The following is a 19,156-nucleotide window of genomic DNA, read 5'->3' on the forward strand; positions in this document are numbered from 1 at the left end:
TTTCCAAATAAGGTTTCTAAGGGACCAGGTTTAGGAACTCAACATTTCTTTTTGGAGGACACAATTCAACCCACAGTGGTCTCCTTCACTCTCAAATGCTGCCTTCTCTTGAAGCCCTGCTCTGGGGCGCTAACTCAACCTTTTCCTTCTACGCTGCCTAGATGTGAATGAGTGTGCAAGTTCCACCATCTGCCCAGCTTATGCAACCTGCACCAACACTTTGGACAGTTACTACTGTACTTGCAAACAAGGCTTCCTGTCCAGCACGGGAGAGACACAGTTCATGGGCCCAGGAGTCGAATGCAAAGGTGAGTTCACGTCCCCTCACAGGTGGTCGGAAAAGCAGGTGGGATCTAGCTGGGTAGCAGATACAGATGCTTTTTGTTTTTGCCCCAAATATTAATTATTTATTTATTTCCTTCCTTCCTTCCTGCTTTCCTTCCTCCTTCCTTCCTTCCTCCCTCCCTTCTCTCTCTTTCTTTCTTTCTCTCTCTCTTTCCCTTTCTTTCTTTCTTTTCTTTCTCTCTCTCTCTCTCCTCTCTCTCTCCTCTCTCTCTCTCTCTCCCTCCCTCTCTCCCTCCCTCCCCCTCTCCCCTTTTCCCCCTCTCCCCCCTCTCTCCCTCCCTCTCTCCCTCTCTTTCTCCCTCCCTCTCTCTCTCCCTCCCTCCCTCCTCCCTTCCTTTCTTTCTTTCTTCTTTGCATTCTTCCTTTCTCTCTCTCTCGCTCTTACTTTCTATTTCTTTCATCATGAGAATTATTCCTGGCCACTAAAATTTCCAATGATTATAGACTAGCATTAGGAAGAAAATTAAAATTAAAATCATGCTCCCTGTCAATATCCAGAAATAGCCACTGATTTCATTGTGAGGGCCCACTGTTTGGTCGCCTTTCCATGGAGATAGTTAGAATTTCCAACATTTATAGAGTGCCAGGTCCTGTGCGAAGTGCTTTATGTGCAATGTCACATTAAATGGACTATAGGCATTATGATGATCTCCATTGTCCAGATGAGAAAACTGAGGCTTGGAGAACTGAAATGACTTTTTTAGGGTCATGCAGTTGAACTGGGATTCAAACCCAGGTCTTTCTGACTCTACTGAGGGTGTCTCAACCACGTTACTTAGCTGCCACACTCTAGTTAAGAGATGTTGGTGAAATATATTTCATCTCTATAAGCCTCAATGGTTCCATTTGTAAAACGGGCGTATAAGAGTATCCAACTCCAAGGATAGTTGGGAAGATCAAATGCAATAATGTATGCAGTGTGCTAGGCACATGTGCAGTATTAAGAGCTATATTAATATAAATAATATAAAGTAACATAATTCCCAGAAGGAGCTAAGTTCTCTGTCAGCATTCCTTATATTTAAACCCCAGTTCTCCTCTTGACAGTAAAAATCTGATTATTCCTCTGAATAAGACCATAGGTTGGCAATTTTTCTGTAAGGGGCCACAGAATAAACATTCTGGAAGTTGCAAGTCGTACGATCTCTGTCATGACCACTCAGTGGTGGTGCAAACACAGCCAGAGATGATACAAAAATGAATGGATGTGTCTGTGTGCCAATAAAGCTTTATGTACACAAACAGATGGTGGGCTGGATTTGACCCATGGGATGTAGTTTGCTGAGCTCTGAAGAAGATGATGCATTTCTATCACTTTTGCAGTTAGTTTCCAGGGATCCCCAAACATCATTCTTTATCTTTGGGCTACAGTTCATGGGTTATTCAGTCAGCTCAGTAGTGCTGACGAACCCTGGTGTTTAAATTTGGGGTGAAATCAATATTAACCATATAGAAAATGATGGATACTACAGCAACTATTTTGTCTACTCTATGTCTTTGACCCCCAGTATGGTGACTGATACATTGTGAGTATTTAATATGTATTTGTTGAATGAAGGAATATGTACCTTATTCTTTATGTCAACTCCAAATTGAGTCATCCTTCTATTGGCAGGCACTTAGGTTTTTCTAACGTTTTACAACTTGAAAGAAAGCTGAATGAGCATCCCTGTGATCTGGGAGGGAGCTATAGGAGACTTGTGTTGAAGTTGTGCTTCTATAACAAGTACCTAGCAAGGGTTTATTTCGAGTAACTTGTCAGAGCAGGGTTGAAATAGATTTGTGGAGAGCCACCCCATGGTTCCATGACTGCACGATTCCATGGGTCCTTCAATGAGTAAATTCCTAGAATTTGCTTTGCAAGTGTCCGAGTTATCTGTTGCTGGGTAACAGACCACCTGCAAATTTAGTTGCAAATAGTAATCATTCATTATGCTCATGAATGAATCTGCTATTAGGGCTGAGTTTGGAGAGGATGGCTTGTCCCTATTCCACATAGTGTCAGTTGAGTTGGCGCAACTGGAGGCTAGAGGATCCACTTTGAAAAGGGTCTACTCACAAGGCTGGCAAGGTGGTGCTGGCTGTTTGACTGGCTGCTCCCCCAGGGCTGTGGGCTGGATGTCTTAGTTCTTCCCCATTGAGCTGCATTTTCATGGCTGGTTGGGCTTCCTCAAAGTATGGCAGCTCATTTCCAAGAATGAGCATCTCAAGAGAAGAAGGAATTACATTATATTTCTACGACCTATCATGACATTCTTCTGACTAAGCATGGTATTTTTATGACCTGGTGTCACTTCCACCATAGTCACAAGCATGCTCAGATTCCAGGGGAGGGAATATAGACCCCAATACTTGATGGGTGGAGTACCAAGGTCTCACTGAATGAAGGACATATGGGAGGGAAACATTGTTTCAACCATCTTTGGAAAATACAATGGGCTTCACAAGATGAGGCAACTTTGTAACTCTGACTCTTTCTCTATCCAGATATAGATGAGTGTTCTCAAAACCCGCGACAATGTGGTCTTAACTCAATCTGCCAAAACCTGCCAGGGAGGTACAAGTGCAGCTGTTTGCGCGGTTTCTCTTCTCCTACTGGAACCAACTGGAACCTGGGAAATCCAGGTCATTTTGCCTGTACACGTAATGCTCTCAGGCTCTCAGGCATGGTCTTTGGTGGAAAGCTATCATTGAGTTGGGTACATGTGTTTCTCACTGTAGACACCCAATCTTTTGTCTGCTCACTCTCCTCCACTGCTCCTAGACATCAATGAATGCCTCTCCAGTGGGATCTTCGCAGAGCGTTCTGAGTGTTCCTACTCCTTAGGAAGCTATAGGTGCAGCTGTCGAGATGGGCTCTTCTCTAACAACTCCACCTGTGAAGGCACAGAGGGCCTGCCCTTCTTTATTTACCTACTTAATTAAGAATCACCTCATTTCATGATCCTATTAGGTAGTGATCATGATCCTTATTTTAGGAATGAGAACACGGAGGCTCAGAGAGGTGAAGTGACTTGCCAAGGGATGCACAGCTATTCGGTGGAAGAATCATGATTTGAACTCCCGTTGAGGGCCTACTGTGACTTAAGCAGTGGGTCAGGCAGTTCCTGCGAATAATGCGGGGGCTCCATCTCTATAGCGATTTTCTCTCCAGTGGACATTGGCAATGTCTAGAGACATTTTTGATTGCCACAGCTGTTGTTATTGGATTGTGTGTGCTACTGTCCTCTAGTGGGTAGAGGCCAGAGATGTTGTTAACCATCTTACAATGCACAGAACAGCCTCCCCACGACCAAATGTGATCCAGTCCCAAATGCCAGTAATGCTGAGGTAGAGATACTGTGTTATAGGGAGAGCTCAGGTCTTTTTCCTAAAAGGTATTTGAATTAAGACGTGAGAGTTACCCTCATCCTCCCTCCCCTTCCATATTAAATCGGTCATCAAGTCTCAGAGAATCTAACCGCTAGATATGTCTTGAATCTCTCCACTCTTCTCCATCCTTTATTCAGGCTGCATCCGTACTGTAACAGCATCCTCACTGGTCTCTCCCTTTCTCCAGTCTTCCCCTCTCAAATCCATCCTCCACACTGCAGCCAGGATATTCTCACAAAGACACCATGGCTCCATCTTCCTGAGTCTAGGGTGGTTCTATTGTTTTCCTCTTTCATTTATAGGGAGGATGACTTCATTCAGCAGGGCATGGAGTGATCAAGCCCTTATCACATTCCCTTGGCTTGGAGTCAGAGATATTCGAAGTCATCTCTGATTTTTCTGGTCCATTTGTAGCAGTTAGCTATTGCTGAGTAACAAATCACTCTGAAAGTCAATGGGTAAAAACTAGCACCATTCATTTAGCTCTTGATTTCATGCATTGGTGGTTTAGGTTGGGCTCTGCTGGTCAGTTCTTTGGGTCTCAACCATTCTTCTTCATGTGAGGAGATAATAAGCCTTCATGAATTCACAGGTAATCAATGAATCTGGATCGTGAATTATGAAGGGTTTAGAGGCAAAAGATGAGCGTAGGTGAGAACAAACTCTCAGGGTCTTGCCTGTTCTAATGAGGAGTTTGGATTTTATCCTGAGCTGCGAGGACCCTCATCAGAAGATTTGCCTGGGTCATAAACTTGCCTCTAAATGCTTCCTTTCTGTAACGACAAAAATGTGTTTAAGAAGGTGGGACCAGAGCCAGGGAAACCCATTGGCTTCAGTCAGTGGTGGGGCTGTGCACTGCAGCTGCAGCCTCAGCATCCTTCATCCTTTTGACTTAGACCAGTTTTCTGCTTAGATATGGATGGATGTTCCAGGAGCTTGACTCTTTGTGGTCCCAATTCCACCTGCACCAATATCCCGGGAGAACACAGTTGCTCCTGCCTGCCTGGGTTCTTTTTGCCTGATGTTTGGACCCCTGAGAAACCAGAGGCTTTCAAATGTACCAGTCATTCTCCCAGCCATGCTGAGGACTTCTCAATGCATGTCAAACTACTCTGAAATGCAGCAGCTTATAACAACAACCATCTGTTCTTGCTCATGATTCCATGGGTTGACCACATGGTTTTTCTGGGGCACTAAGATGGCTGGCTGGTCCAAAGTAGGCTTGCTTACGTGACTGGTAGTTGGTGCTGATCTCTGGCAGGGCCCTCAGTGGGCCTTTCCACATGGCTTCTTGGGCTTCCTCAGAGCATGGCAGTTGGTTTCCAAGAAGGAAAGTTCCAAGAAGAAGAAAGCAGAAACTGCCAGTTCTCATAAGGCCTGGGCTTGGAAGTCCCCAAGTGTTACTTCTACCACATTCTATTGGTCACAGTCACAGGGCCAGCCTAGATCCAAAAGGAGGGGAAATAAACTCTCCATCTCACTGGGACAGCAACATGTGCATACAGGAAATGGAAGAACTGATGGCTCCATCTTCGGAGGGTCTACCATACAGCAGAACACATTTTATAGTCTTCAATCCCCGGGGAAATGCATGCTTCTTTTCATTAGAAATATTATATTTCTTCTCATTCGTTGATCTTTACTAGCTGCTGACATTGTTAGAAGCAGAACAATAGAGGCATAAAGAGGAAAGGGATCTTAGAGAGATTAACACAGCTCTAAGGGCTCTAGGAACCTTTCAGAATCCCCATCTAGGGCCAGAAAACAAGGCCATGGTCTTCCACTCTCCTTTCAGTCAAATTATCACCTCTTTTATTTGTCTTACCTATTCGGGTTTCACTTCACAAGGAGGAAGGTTTCTTGGGCCAAAAAGTTTTGAAAGCCATGCCCCTAGTCCAGCTCTATATGCAAAATATAAATTGCACCTGTGGTATGTCTGACAAGAGCTCACTTAGTCGATGCTTAAATATTTCTGGAAGTGGGCAACCTGCGGTGAAAAGAAACCCACTCCTTGGTTAGAGATGTTTTCTGTGATACCAAGAAAAAAACCACTTCCCCATGCCTTCCAACCATGTCGTTTGAGACCTCCAAATTAGTCTACGTTCCTATCACAAAGACTTCTCGTACCAACTCTCCATGGTATCGCCTGGTGCAATATACCATATACTTGTGTAAGCCCCTAGTGTGGACAGCGCCTATTTATCCCTCATGTTTTTTGAGATGACATAGAAATATGAAAGGTTTTGTCCTTACCTCCCTCCTATTCATTTTTTTATTACTTTTATTTCTTTCTTTTTTTTTTTTGGTGAGGAAGATTGGCTCAGAGCTAACGTCTGTTGCCAATCTTCCTCGTTTTGCTGGAGGAAGAGTGGCCCTGAGCTAACATTTATGCCCATCTTCCTCTACTTTATATGTGGGATGCTGACCTAGCATGGCTTGATGAGCGGCGTGTAGGTTCACGCCTGGGATCTGAACCCACGAGCCCTGGGCTGCTGAAGCAGAGTGTGTGAACTTACACCACAGGGCCAGACCCCTCCTATTTATTTTTTTCTGAGACATTCTATTCCATATATCCTCTGTGGATCAGAAACCTTCAGAGGGAGAAGTAACCTCTTGTTGCCACAGTGACCATACATCACCCTGTATTGGTTAAGCTGGGGTTTCTCAACTTTTGCACTATTAACATTTTGGGCTGGGTAGTTCTTTGTTGTGTGTAGGGCTATTCTGTGCATTAGTGGATTGGCAGTATGTTTGGCATCTACCCCCAGATCCCAGTGACCACGAAAAATGTCTCCAGACATTGCCCAACGTCCCCTGGAGGGGCAAATTGCCCTCAGTTGAGAACCACTAGCTTAACGAAATAGAAATTTCTTACTCCCTTAACCATCCAGTATGGATATCCTTGGTCAATAGGCAGCTTTCCTCCACAAGGTGATACAGGGATCCAGTCCTCTTGCATCTCTGGTTTTCCTATGGTTAGGAACTTGGAATCCTTGGTTTCAGCCAGTGGCAGGGAAAGAGGGAGAAGACACACTCACTTCTTAACCACGTGGGCCCAGGAGTGATATGCCATACCCTCTTCCATTCTATGAGTGAAAGCTAACCACATGGCCCCGCCTAGATGCAGGGGGCTCTGGGAAATGTAGTCCCTTGTTGTGCCGCCATTTTTCAGTGACAAGGCTATGCTTTGGAAGGGGAAGCATGACTTTGTTGGATTGTTGGCCAACTCTGCCTCACTCCACAGATATTGATGAGTGCCTTGATATGTAACCTTTCGGCCAAAGGCAGTGAAAAGTGCCTTTTCAATGCAACGTGCACCAACACGCACCAGGAGCTACTTTTGTACCTGCCACCATGGCTTTGCACCAAGCAATGGACAGCTGAACTTCACAGACCAAGCAGTGGGATGCAGAGGAGAGCAGAGGGTTTGCTGGTCAACCCTGGAAAGAAGGCTATCCCTGTTCCTCTGGGTTTTTTGATCTTTTTGAGTTCTTTGCAGATATTGATGAGTGCTCCCAAGATCCATCACGGTGTGGTCCCGATTCTGTCTGCACCAACGCCCCAGGCTCCTACAGCTGTAGCTGCGTTGTGGGCTTCCGTCCCAATCCAGAAGGCTCCTGGAAACATGGCAACTTCAGCTGCGAAAGTAATCCTCTCCTTATGTGTCTTGGCAATGGAATCTGTGTCTTTCTTTGGTTGTAAAATCCTCACTCTACCCAAGCTCTGGATCCTCTTCTTACTTTCATTCATTCTCCCTTTTTATATTTTTTCACTAATACATTAATTTGATAAATTATTTTTGAAGCATTAATTAATTAACTAATTAGTCAAACAGGCCCCTGCACTAGGTACTGGGGATTCAATCCTGGATGTGATGGACATGATATTTGCCCTCATGTAGCTTATAGTCTAGGGAAGGAAGTAGAGAGCACACACATAATTATTTAATAATTGAAAAACTGTCACGCCCTTTGGCATATTATATACCCCATTAGTGAGATATATAATATGCTCCAGGCAAGTGACATTTAAGCTGAAGCTTGAAGGAAGAGTAGGGATTATGCAGATGAAGAGTGGAGATCACAGCGTGACAGGTTATAGCATGTGCAAAGGCCCTGAGGCTAACAAAGACTGAGGACAAAGAGAATGGCATTAGCTGCATCTGAGCAGGTGGGCAGAGGTCAGATTCTGCAGGACCTTGTGTGCTGTGTGAAGAACTTTAGTCTTTCCGCTGAGAACAGTGGGGAACCGTGAAAGGTTTATGTTTTTAAAATTATGGATTATTTGATACATTAAAAATATAAGTAATTTATATGGAGGCAATGAAGTATAATAATAAAATGGATATATCCGAGGCCCTTGCCAACATAAGAACCAGAATATCATCAATGCCATTGCATTTTCTGCATGCTTCTTCTCCACTCCGTATATCCTTGTCTTCTCCCCAGAGGGAACCACTCGGAATTTTGTGTTTATAATTCCCCTACTTAAAAAAAACCCTGCCATTTACGTATCCCTAAACAATATCTTGCTTAGTTTTGTTTGCTTTGGAGCTTTACAAAAATGGTATCATACCACATATGATCTTTTTTTATTGAGATATAATTGACATATAACATTCTATTAGTTTCAGGTGTACAACATAATGATTGATATTTGGATATATTGCAAAATAATCACAATAAGTCTAGTTAACATTCGTCACCCTACATAGTTACAAAATTTCTTTTGCTTGTGATGAGAACTTTTAAGATCTACTCTCTTAGCAACTTTCAAATATGCAATACAGTATTATTCACTATTGTCCCCATGCTGTATATTACATCCCCAGGACTTATTTATTTTATAACTGGAAGTTTGTTCCTCCTGACGACCGTCATCCATTTTGCCCACCCTCCACCCCCACCTCTGGCAACCACCAATCTGTTCTCTTATCTATGAGCTTGGCTTTTTTTTTTTTTTTTAATATTCCACATATAAGTGAGATCATATGATATTTTCCAGAGTTGCTCTTTTTCACTCAATAATCACACTTCCCAAAGCCCCTGATGTTGTAGCGTGTAGCTGTAGCTTGTTCATTTCCACTGTTGTATAACATGGCAATGGATGCATTTACAGCATGGGGTATGATTGTGTAAATAATAATATCTTTCTGTGGTTGACATTTGATTTGCTTGCTTTTGTTTTCGTCCTAGTGGTTCCCTTCAAGTGTAAAGAAGATATGTTACCCAACAATGAGCAGGTCCAGCTATGCCAAGAGGGAGCAGCGGTGGAGACTGAATATGTAAGTATTTTTGAAGGTTCCTAGCTCTTGAAGTTGTCCTAGAAGCCACTTAGGTAGGATGTTGTTTTGCAGTTTTAACGAAGACAAAAATATACAATGGCCTAAACCAGATAACAGTTTATTTCTCTCTTTGTAACAGTCTGAGTGTAAGCTGCTGAGAGCTGATGTGATGGCTCCATAATGCTCTGTCATCATGAACACAAGACTCCCTTGTTGTGGTCGAACATGGCTGCTCCAGCCCCTGCCATCACATCTGCATTTCAGCTTGTGGGCAAGGGAGAAGGGGAGGTGACAGGCACTGTCCTTCCCTTCAAGAGTATGACCCAGTATCACTTCTGCTTATACCTCATTGGCCAGAAATTAGTCATGTGGTCACACCTAGCTACAAGGAAAGCTGGGAAGGGAGGACATTTGCTCATCTAAAACTTGGGAATTCTCTTACTAAAAGAAGAAAGGATGTTGGAGTCTCATTACTAGTGAAGCTGTTGGTGCTGCATCTGTGTGATATGGGATGCATGTGTGATACATAGCCCCCAGGCCAGGCAAAGAGGAATCTGGACATCTGATTCTCTAATGGAGTCACTCCAGTGAGTAAAGGCTCCATGAGCATCTTCAGGAATTGGTGTAACTATTTTAAATATCAGCTTATAAACTAGCTTTGGAATTGCCATGCACTTTGGACCATTGTCATGTCTTTTTTTCATTGTGGTGAAATACACCTAAAAAATCACCATTGTAAATTATACAATTCAGTGTTATTTAGTACTCACAATGGTGTGTAACCACCACCTCTATCTATCTCCAAAACATTTTCATCACCCCCAAAGGAAACCCTGTACCCACTAGCAGTCACTGCCCATTCCCCCCACCCCAACCCCTGGTAAACACTCATCTACTTTCTGTCTCCACAGATGTGTCTATTCTGGACATTTCATATAAATGGAATCATACGCTATGTGGTCTTTTGTGTCTGGCTCCTTTCACTGAGCAACATGTTTTCAAGGTTCATCCATGTTGCAGCATGTGTCAATGCTTCATTCCTTTTTACGGCTGAGTACTATTTCATTTGGACCACTGTTTTTTCACACATTTCCCCATCTTTTTACCCCACTAAATGGTTTTGCTGTCTATGTTTCTTTTGTTGTTCATGGAAGAGAAAGGAGCTGTGGTTCCAATTCTGATCAAATAGTGAGTTTTTATTTCTCCGAGAATTCGAGAGACTCACGAGACCTCAGGAATTTGGGACCACCCTGTATGGTGGGCTTGATGGCCCAATTTGTACCTTACATGCTTGGGGGATAGACTGATCAATGCTCACGAATGCTTTTCCCTCGGGGGCACAGGTTTCTTTTTGTGCACTAATGAACACCATCTTCAGCATCCTGGACAATGCCTGTGAGAACAAAGCCACCGTCGTTTCTCTGAAGGTAACGAGGAAGTCTTTGTAATTGTGTTTCCAGTTTCGAGCATCTTGTGGGACACTTTGGGAGCAGAAAGTCCTCTTTATAATTAATCGACTGTGAGTTAATATTTAATTTATTACAGTTGTAAGTTTTTAAAAATTAACACGCAGTAAAATTGCCCTTTTCTTTACAATCCTATGAGTTTTATCACCTGAGTAGATTTGTGTAACCACCACCACAATCAGAATACAGAACAGTTCCATCTCCCCCAAGAACTCTCTTGGGTTTTCTCTTTACAATCAGATACTCCCTCCACCACTAGCCCCTGTAAATCCCTGATCTGTTCTCTGTCATTATAGCTTTGTCTTTTCAAGAATGTGATATAAATGGAATCACATGGCCTTTTGAGTCTGGCTTCTTTCACTCAGCATAATGCCTTCGAGATTCATCAATGTTGTGTTTATCAATAGTCCCATTCCTTTTATTCTGGTAACCATTAATGATATTTAGTACATTTACAATGTTGTCTAACCATCACCACTATCTAGTTCCAGAACATTTTCATCACCCCAAAAGGAAATTCCCTACCCGTTAAGCAGACACACCTCATCCTTCCCTTGACTGCAACCCATTCTCTTGATGAGAGAGGACAGCTGCTATTTCATTGATGAGAGACAGAGCGCAAATACACCTTTCTTTGCAGAATACGCCTGAGAGTGTTACCTCTGTGCTTAAGCAAACGTCCACGTGATCCACCTTCACCAAAGAAGAAACGTCCACCCTGGCCATAGTCTTACTGGAGACCGTGGAGAGCACCACGTCGGCAGCATTCCTGAAATCCTCAGAGAATGTCAGTCAGTCTATTCAGACGGAACGCCTAGGTAGGCTATATCCTCCACGGCAAGCTCACACCTGGGCGCTGATTTTGAGGGGTGACTTCAGCAATGTGATTCTCCATGTCTTTTCCATATACCGTTTCCCTGACTGTTTCTAACCTCTGAACTCACACAAAGCAAGCCTATTATAGTAATGACATCTCTCATTTATTGAGCATCAGGCATTGTGTTAAGAGTTTGTGGCTAGGCACTGTTTGGAGGCCGTCGTTAATTCATTCAACAAATACTCGTTGACTGCCTACTGTGTGCCAGGTGTTAAGATATGATAGTCGTTTGCTGTGTTCAAATATTTCGAGCTCTTTCTTCTGGGCCCACGTTAGGATTGTACTCCCTGGCTTGGGGTTAGGTGGAATTTTGTGATGAGTTTAAGCCAGTGAATTGTGAATGGAATAGTTGCTGGTGTGAGACCTTCCAGAGCCTTCTTTCCCTCTATTCTAGGGACAGGCAGTGTTTCAGATCACAATGTCTCCATCTGTGTGGGTCCCAGGGCAAGGAGAACACAGAGCACAGCCCCAAGTCAATTCACGATGGACACAAAGCATGAATGAGAAATCAATAATTATTTATAACCCACTAAGATTTGGGGTTGTGTGTTACTGCTGCATGCCCAATCCTCTCCTGACTGATACAGCTATGGATTTACCACCCTGAACGTGCTTGGTGGGTGACTGCATGGGAATTTCGGGTACTGTATGCCTTAACGGCAGCACCCCACTCCTGGTGTAGCTCCAGTATCAGTCACATAATCCCGGGTAGTTCCATCCTCATGGGTGCCCAGGAGGCCAAGAGGTGGAAATAGAGTGTTTGGTGAACTGCCACCAGAATTGAACAAAACTAGCCTCGTGAATTTTATATTTTAGTGATAGACCTATGGCATACCAGATAGAGCTAGTGCTACTGAGAAAAATACAGCACGCTAAGGAGGCTCGAGAGGGTCAAGATTAGTGGGAGCATTGCTATTGTATATAGTGCGGTTAGGGGAAGTCTCACTGGGGCAGAGACCTGAGGGAAGGGAGCCGTGTAAATATTGGGAGACAGAGCAAGTGTGTTCCTTGGAACACTTGGTGAGTTCAAGGAACAATGAGCAGGCCGGTGAAAGCTGCAGCAGAAGGGGTCAGAACAGAAAGGGAGTGCAGATTTTGTAGACGAAGGTAGGGACTCAGGATTTTATTTGAGGTAAGATGGGGGGTGGGATTGGAGAGTTTGAGAAAATGCATGGCATTATCTGGCTGATATTTTTCGAGGGTACCTCTGGTAGAATTATCTATTTTGTTTTCAATAAGAGTCCTTTAATCATTGCCATGCTGCAGGTGGGAAATCTGAGGCTCAGAGAGGTTAAGTCATTGCTCAAATTTGCACAGCTGGTGAGTGGCAGGGCTGGACTCCATCTGACTGCAGAACCCAAGCCCTCATCCACCATACTGGGCTTGCCCCGGTCCCTTTCTATTCCTTTGGCTTTGGAAAATTGCCTAAATTTGGAGTAGCCAGAGTCACAACTCTGTCGCCTTCCATCACTGTCGACTTCAATCCCATCTTTTCCTCATGCACCCCCTATGATGTGAGGGCTCACGCCTATGGCTCCACCCGAGTTTCTCATATGTTTGGTGCTACCATCCTCCTACCAATAATCAGGGGCTCAAGAGGTTTCCCGTGATGAATTGGCCTTTCTGTTCTCTCCTTTGCTTGCGACTATGGATGCGTACCCTTCTTGGACAGAAACTGAATTCAGGACCCACTCTCTGGGTGACCTCATGCAAACTCTCCCTTTCTCCTTCTAGATATTAAGACCCAAGTTATCAACAAAGAATGCGCTGAGGAGAACACCGTCTTTAACTTCAAAGCCAAAGGCGATGAGATGAAGATTTGGTGCTCCACAATTGAAGAATCTGAATCCACAGGTACAGACCCGCTCCTGAGAATCAAGGAGGGTGGTTGTGGTATATTCAATCAGCAAATATTTATCCATCAACTTCTAGGTCCCAAGTCCTGTGCCAGGTGGTGAGGGAATCTCTGATGGCAGAGGCAGAAATAGCCCATGCCCTCAGGGAGTTTTCCATCTGCTAGGGAAGGCAGACATTAAATAAATAATCTCACAATACCGGAGCACTGAAACCTTCCCTGTCCAATACAGCAGCCACTGGCCACACTTTGTTATTGAGCGCTTGAAATATGGCTAGATTGTGAGCATAGAATACATACCAAATTTCAAAGGCTTGGTACAAAAAACAGAGGATGTAAAACATCTCATTAATAATTTTTCTAGGGGCCGGCCCGATGGCGCAAGTGGTTAAGTGCACGTGCTCCGCGGCGGCGGCCCAGGGTTCGCCGGTTCGGATCCCAGGCGCGCACTGACGCACTGCTTGGGAAGCCACGCTGCGGCGGCGTCCCACATAAAGTGGAGGAAGATGGGCACGGATATTAGCCCAGGGCCAGACTTCCTCAGCAAAAATAAGAGGAGGATTGGCAGATGTTAGCACAGGGCTGATCTTCCTCACACACAAAAATATAATAATAATTTTTGCTACTGATCATGTGTTGAAATGATAATATTTTGCATGTATTGAGTTAATATATTATTAAAATGAATTTTACCCGTTTTCTACTTTTCTGAAATGTGGCTACTAGAAAATTTAAAATTGCATATGTGGCTCATACTATGTTTCTAGCAGACGGCACTAATCTGTATCAAGGGTTGGCAAACTTTTCCTGTAGAGGGCAGGTTAGTAAATATTTTAGGCATTGAGGGCAATACAATTTGTGTTGCAACCATGCGACTCTACTGTTGTGGGGCAAAAGCATTCACAGGCAATATGTAAATGAACGGGTGTGGCTGCGTTGCAATAGAACTTTTATTTACAAAACACAGGCAATGGCCAGATAAGCCTGTACATTGTCCACCACCCCTGATCTACATGCTCTCTGGAGGGCACAGACCTAGGACACATCCTGGGAGACCCCCAACGTTGAAAGGGGAAGCCCACCAAAGAGATTAAACAAGAATGACCACAAATGTGGGAGGGGAACTTATTTTCCACTGCTGAGTTGAATCGTCCTTTAAAAACACAAATTCAAATTTGTTTTTAAGTATAGCCAAGATTTCTCCAGGTGATAGCACCTCAGGATTTTTTTCTATGGTTCTATGAGGGTCACCAACCAGAAGCCCACCCATGTTTTAATCCTCAGAGCAGGCCAGTGAAGGTGCAGGAATGCATGGGATATTACAGTGCATATACTAATAAATACTGAGCAAATGATTCCCTTTTTTTTTTTTTTTTTGCATTTGTGGCAAATCGCAGGGACCACTGGGGTGGCATTTGTCTCCTTTGCGGGTATGGAGTCTGTTTTGGATGAGAGCTTCTTCCAAGACCCTCGGACCTTCTTGGGCAACTCCAAGAGGAAGCTGAAGATGAATTCTCGCATCGCTGGGGGCATCATGACCGGGAAGAAGAAAGATGGCTTCTCCGACCCAATCATCTACACTCTGGAGAACATCAAGGTTTGTGAAGAGGTCTCCACTGAGCCCCCATCTACCCGTTGAGAACTCCCCATCCCCTAGTGGGCTTAACTCTTATTTTTGTTTATTGAGGTAACGTTGGTTTATAATATTATATAAATTTCAGGTGTACATCATTATATTTTGATTTCTGTGTAGACTATGTCATGTTCACTACCCAAAGACTAATTACTGTCCATCACCACACACAGGTACCCTGTCACCCCTTCTGCCCTCCTCCCTCCCCCTTTCCACTCTGGTAACCACTAGTCTAATCTCTGTATCTATGTGTTTGTTTATTGTTGTTGTTGTTGTCTTTATCTTCTATTTATGAGGGAGATCATACGGTATTTGACTTTCTCTCTCTGACATTTCTTTTAGCATAATACCCTCAAGGACCATCCATGTTGTTGCAAATGGAAAGATTTCATCTTTTTTATGGCTGAGTAGTATTCCATTGTGTATATATACCACATCTCCTTTATCCATTTGTCCATTGATGGGCACTTAGGTTGTTTCCAAGTCTTGGCTATTGTTAATAATGCTGCAATGAACATAGGGGTGCAAGTATCTTTACACATTCATGTTTTCACGTACTTTGGATAAATACCTGGCAGTGGAATAGCTTAACTCTCATTTTTAATGGGGACCCATTAAGGTGGCAAGCTTCCACAATTTCTAGCAACTTAAGCCAATCCTCAAAACCCACCTCTAGAGGAGTAAACTTTCCTATTTCTATGTGGCGTTCTTCCATTCATCAGCAGGCAAGATTTAGGTTAGGTTAAGTAACACTGATGCAGGAATATTTACAGAGACTTTAGTTACATTAGCTATGACCAAGTCAGTGGGAGAGACAGATCTGACATCCAAGACATTTCTTCTCATGACTGCACAATGAAATGGCAGTGTTTTCCTCCATCCCCTATAGAGCATACCTGCATCTTCTTGCCCCAGATGACTTCAGGTTGGCCACACTGCATCCATTCAAGAAGGATTCTCAGGTGACCAGGGACTTTGATTTTTTCAGCCAAAGCAGAAGTCTGAGAGCCCCAACTGCGTTTCCTGGAGAATGGATGCAAAGGGTGGCAGGTGGACGCCATCTGGCTGCGTGATCCTTGAAGCTTCCGAGACGCATACTGTCTGCAGCTGTAATCGAATGGCGAACCTGCCCATCATCATGGCTTCTGGGGAGCTCACGGTCAGTACTGATGCTCTGTTTCTTGCTCCCCAAATCCAATGGGAAAATATTGACTAAACATGCATGGTGTGCCTCTCATGGCTTTGTGTGTTGTGGGAGGAGTCATGGGGGCACAGAAGGGGTGTGTGCCATACCTCTGCCCTTGGAGAATTCATGGTCTTGTTGGGAAGCCATGACCCTCATATGTCAGATGAGGAATGACCCTAAACAGGTGCAGGCACAGTAAAAATCACAGATCCCATTTACTGAGCACTTATCTTGTTCTGGACCCTTTATTTTAAGTGTTTTTAGACCCATTGCACAGGATAAGAGACTGAGGCTCAGTAGCCTTCTAGTAATTGGAAGGTGGGATTCTATTCCAGGACAGTCTGGCTCCAGAAGTCTCTTTCCACTGAACCATACAAATGGTGCAAGAGGTTGCGCTGTAGGAATTCAGAGGTGTTTCAGTGAGATCTGGTGACAGATCAGGGAAGAAATGAAGAACAAAGTGAGCCTTGGTGAGCAGGCAGATTTGGGAGAGAGGAAAGACATCCTCATTAGTGCTGTGGTGAGTTTCCTTACCTCTCATGCAAGATCTGAGGTGAATTCTCTGCCAGGGAGGCCCTAACTGCTAGTTAGAGGAATATGGGGCTTAGGACTTGAGAGACCTGGATCCAGAGCAAGACCAGCCGAGTTTCAAGTCCATCTCTGTCACTTCCTAGCTGTGTTAACCCAAGATATATATAATATAATGTTTATATATTGTATAATTATACATATAATTATTAATATTATAAAATACATATAAAATTTCATATACCTATATGTTATAGATGTATTACATATATATGCATTATAATACCTATGAATTATAATACATATATATAATTTCAGGAATATTGAAATGAACGTGCAAATGGACACAAAACTGTTTTTTCCATGGAATTATTTTGCATCTCTGTCAGTTATTTAAAATTTACTGAATTGTAAAATATCTCCCACATAGATCAGAACTGGGTAACCTGGAGATGTGTGCTCTGACAATACATCGTTTTCCATGGAAGTACTCATTTTTCTCTACACCATAGATCTCATCCAGTCTCACAGCCATAAACACCATTTATTAGGAATGACCCCAAAATACTAAACAATGTGCAGTCCAGCCCCCTTCCTGAATTCTAGACTCATATAACCAACCACCTACCTAGTGCCCCCACTGAGATGTCTAATAGATGTCACAAATGTAACGTGTTCCAAACTGAGCTTCTGATCCCCCCGCCTCTCATTTCCATGGAGGGTCCCCTATCCTTCTATTGCTCAGCACAAGGCCGTGGAGTTATCCTTGACTCTGCCTTTCTTCTTACCCTTCATCTCCGATCTGTCAGCAAATCCTGTTGACACTTCCTCAGAATGTATCCAGAATCTGATCGCCTGTCTGTTCCTTTGTTGCTTCTATTCTGTTCCAAGTCCTATTGTCTGTAGCCAGGATTATGGAAATAGCCTCATAAAGGGTCTTTCTGCTTCCCCTCTTGCCTTTTCCCTGCCCCACCTTTGGTCTGTTCTCCTTGCAGCAGCCAGAGGGCGCCTGTGAACTCCTGAGTCGGGTCACATGCCTTCTCTGCCTACAAACCTCTATGGCTCCCACCTTACTCAGTAAAAGCCAAAGTCACCTGATGGCCCACAAGGCCCTGTACGATCTGACCCTCTTTTCCTCCTTGACCTCATCTTCTGTTAATCTCACTTCCCTCTGCTCCACCCATGCTGGCCTGCTCAGGATTCTTCAGACACGCCAAGCTCACTTCCTCTTTAGGAAGCTTGACCTGGATGCTCACTCTGCCTTGAATGTTCTTGTCCTGATACCCACATGGCCAACTCCCTCACCTCCTTCAAATCTTTGTTCCAATCATTTGTTATCAATAGTATTTCCTCTGGCAACTCGATTTCGTACTGCCTCCTTTTCTCCTACCCTGACATTCATGCTTCTCCTGCCCCTAATCCTGATTTTCTTTTCATAGCGCTTACCACTTCCTAACATGCTATAACTTCCTTATTTATTTATGGTCTTCCATCTCACACTAGAATGTCTTATTTTTTCACTGACATATTCCAAACTCAATTAACTAAGATCCAGTGGCTTAATTAAATAGGGAATTATTTTTTTTGCAAGAATAGAAGCCCAGAGTTAGGTGTTGCTGGTATTGGTTCTATTGCTCAGTGGTATTGTAAAGGATTTAGGCTCTTCCCGGTTTTCCAATCTGCTAGCAGCATGTTGGCTTTTCATCAAAATGTTTTTTATGGTTGCAAGGTGGGTGCCATAGCTTCAGACATCACGACCATGTTCAAGGCAGAAAGAAGAGGGATGGGGCAGAAACAGCAGCCTCTCCTTTCATGCCTCTCCCTTTAACAGGAAACAGAAGCTTTTCCCAGAAACCCCTCAGCAGATTTCCCTCTCACCTATTTGGTCAGAACTGTGTCACATGACCACTCCTAGTTACAAAAGAATTTGACAAAACAAGTATTTGGCTTTCTAGCTTCTAGAGCGAGAGCTATCAGTGGTGAAGAGGTTAAGAATGGCTTTGGAGTTTGCCTGCAGTGCCTGCCATGCTAGAGATAATCACTGTTAACATTTTAAGGTTTATCCTTCTAGTCTGTGTTGCCATATTTCTCTCTCTCTGTATTTATAAGACCCATGCCCCTATAGATATGACCCCTGGGATCATGTTTGTACTAATCTTGGTACTGATTCCAGTTCTGATTTCTCTCTCACAGGGTTAAAGCTCTTTCTTGCTTTCAAATACGCTATGAAGCAACATTTGAGGACAGCAGGTGCCGGCAGGAGCTGACGCTGAAATCTTCTCTTCATGGCTTAATGTGGAATTGCAGATCTCACCAGCCCCAGGACTCTCTGGGTGATTCAGAGCACTGATGGGTGGGGCGCTCTTCCCACGTTCCATGCGCTGGTGAGAAACAAGACTTTCTGTTCCAGATTAAGATTTTATCTTCTATGTTCTGCAGCCCTTTGAATTTCCAGAGTTTTGAGGAAATAACAGATCCTAGTGCAATGGCATGACCAAGAACATCTGGCTACCGTTTTGTTTTCTCCTAAGTTCTTTGGTGGCGTGTGGCTGCAAGCCTGCCTCTCCAGCACCTGTCACAGAGTATGGAAACGGCTTCAGGAAATGGCTT

The 19,156-nt window shown here is 43.8% G+C and overlaps 1 pseudogene; it reads left to right on the forward strand.

Annotated features, from left to right (window-relative positions):
* The window catches only part of LOC131401600 (adhesion G protein-coupled receptor E1-like), a 37,785-nt pseudogene extending 21,737 nt beyond the window's left edge, over positions 1-16,048 (forward strand).
* The last annotated feature ends 3,108 nt before the right edge of the window (positions 16,049-19,156 follow it).

The sequence above is a fragment of the Diceros bicornis genome (genome assembly GCF_020826845.1).
Source record: "Diceros bicornis minor isolate mBicDic1 chromosome 12 unlocalized genomic scaffold, mDicBic1.mat.cur SUPER_12_unloc_1, whole genome shotgun sequence".
Lineage (NCBI taxonomy): Eukaryota > Metazoa > Chordata > Mammalia > Perissodactyla > Rhinocerotidae > Diceros > Diceros bicornis.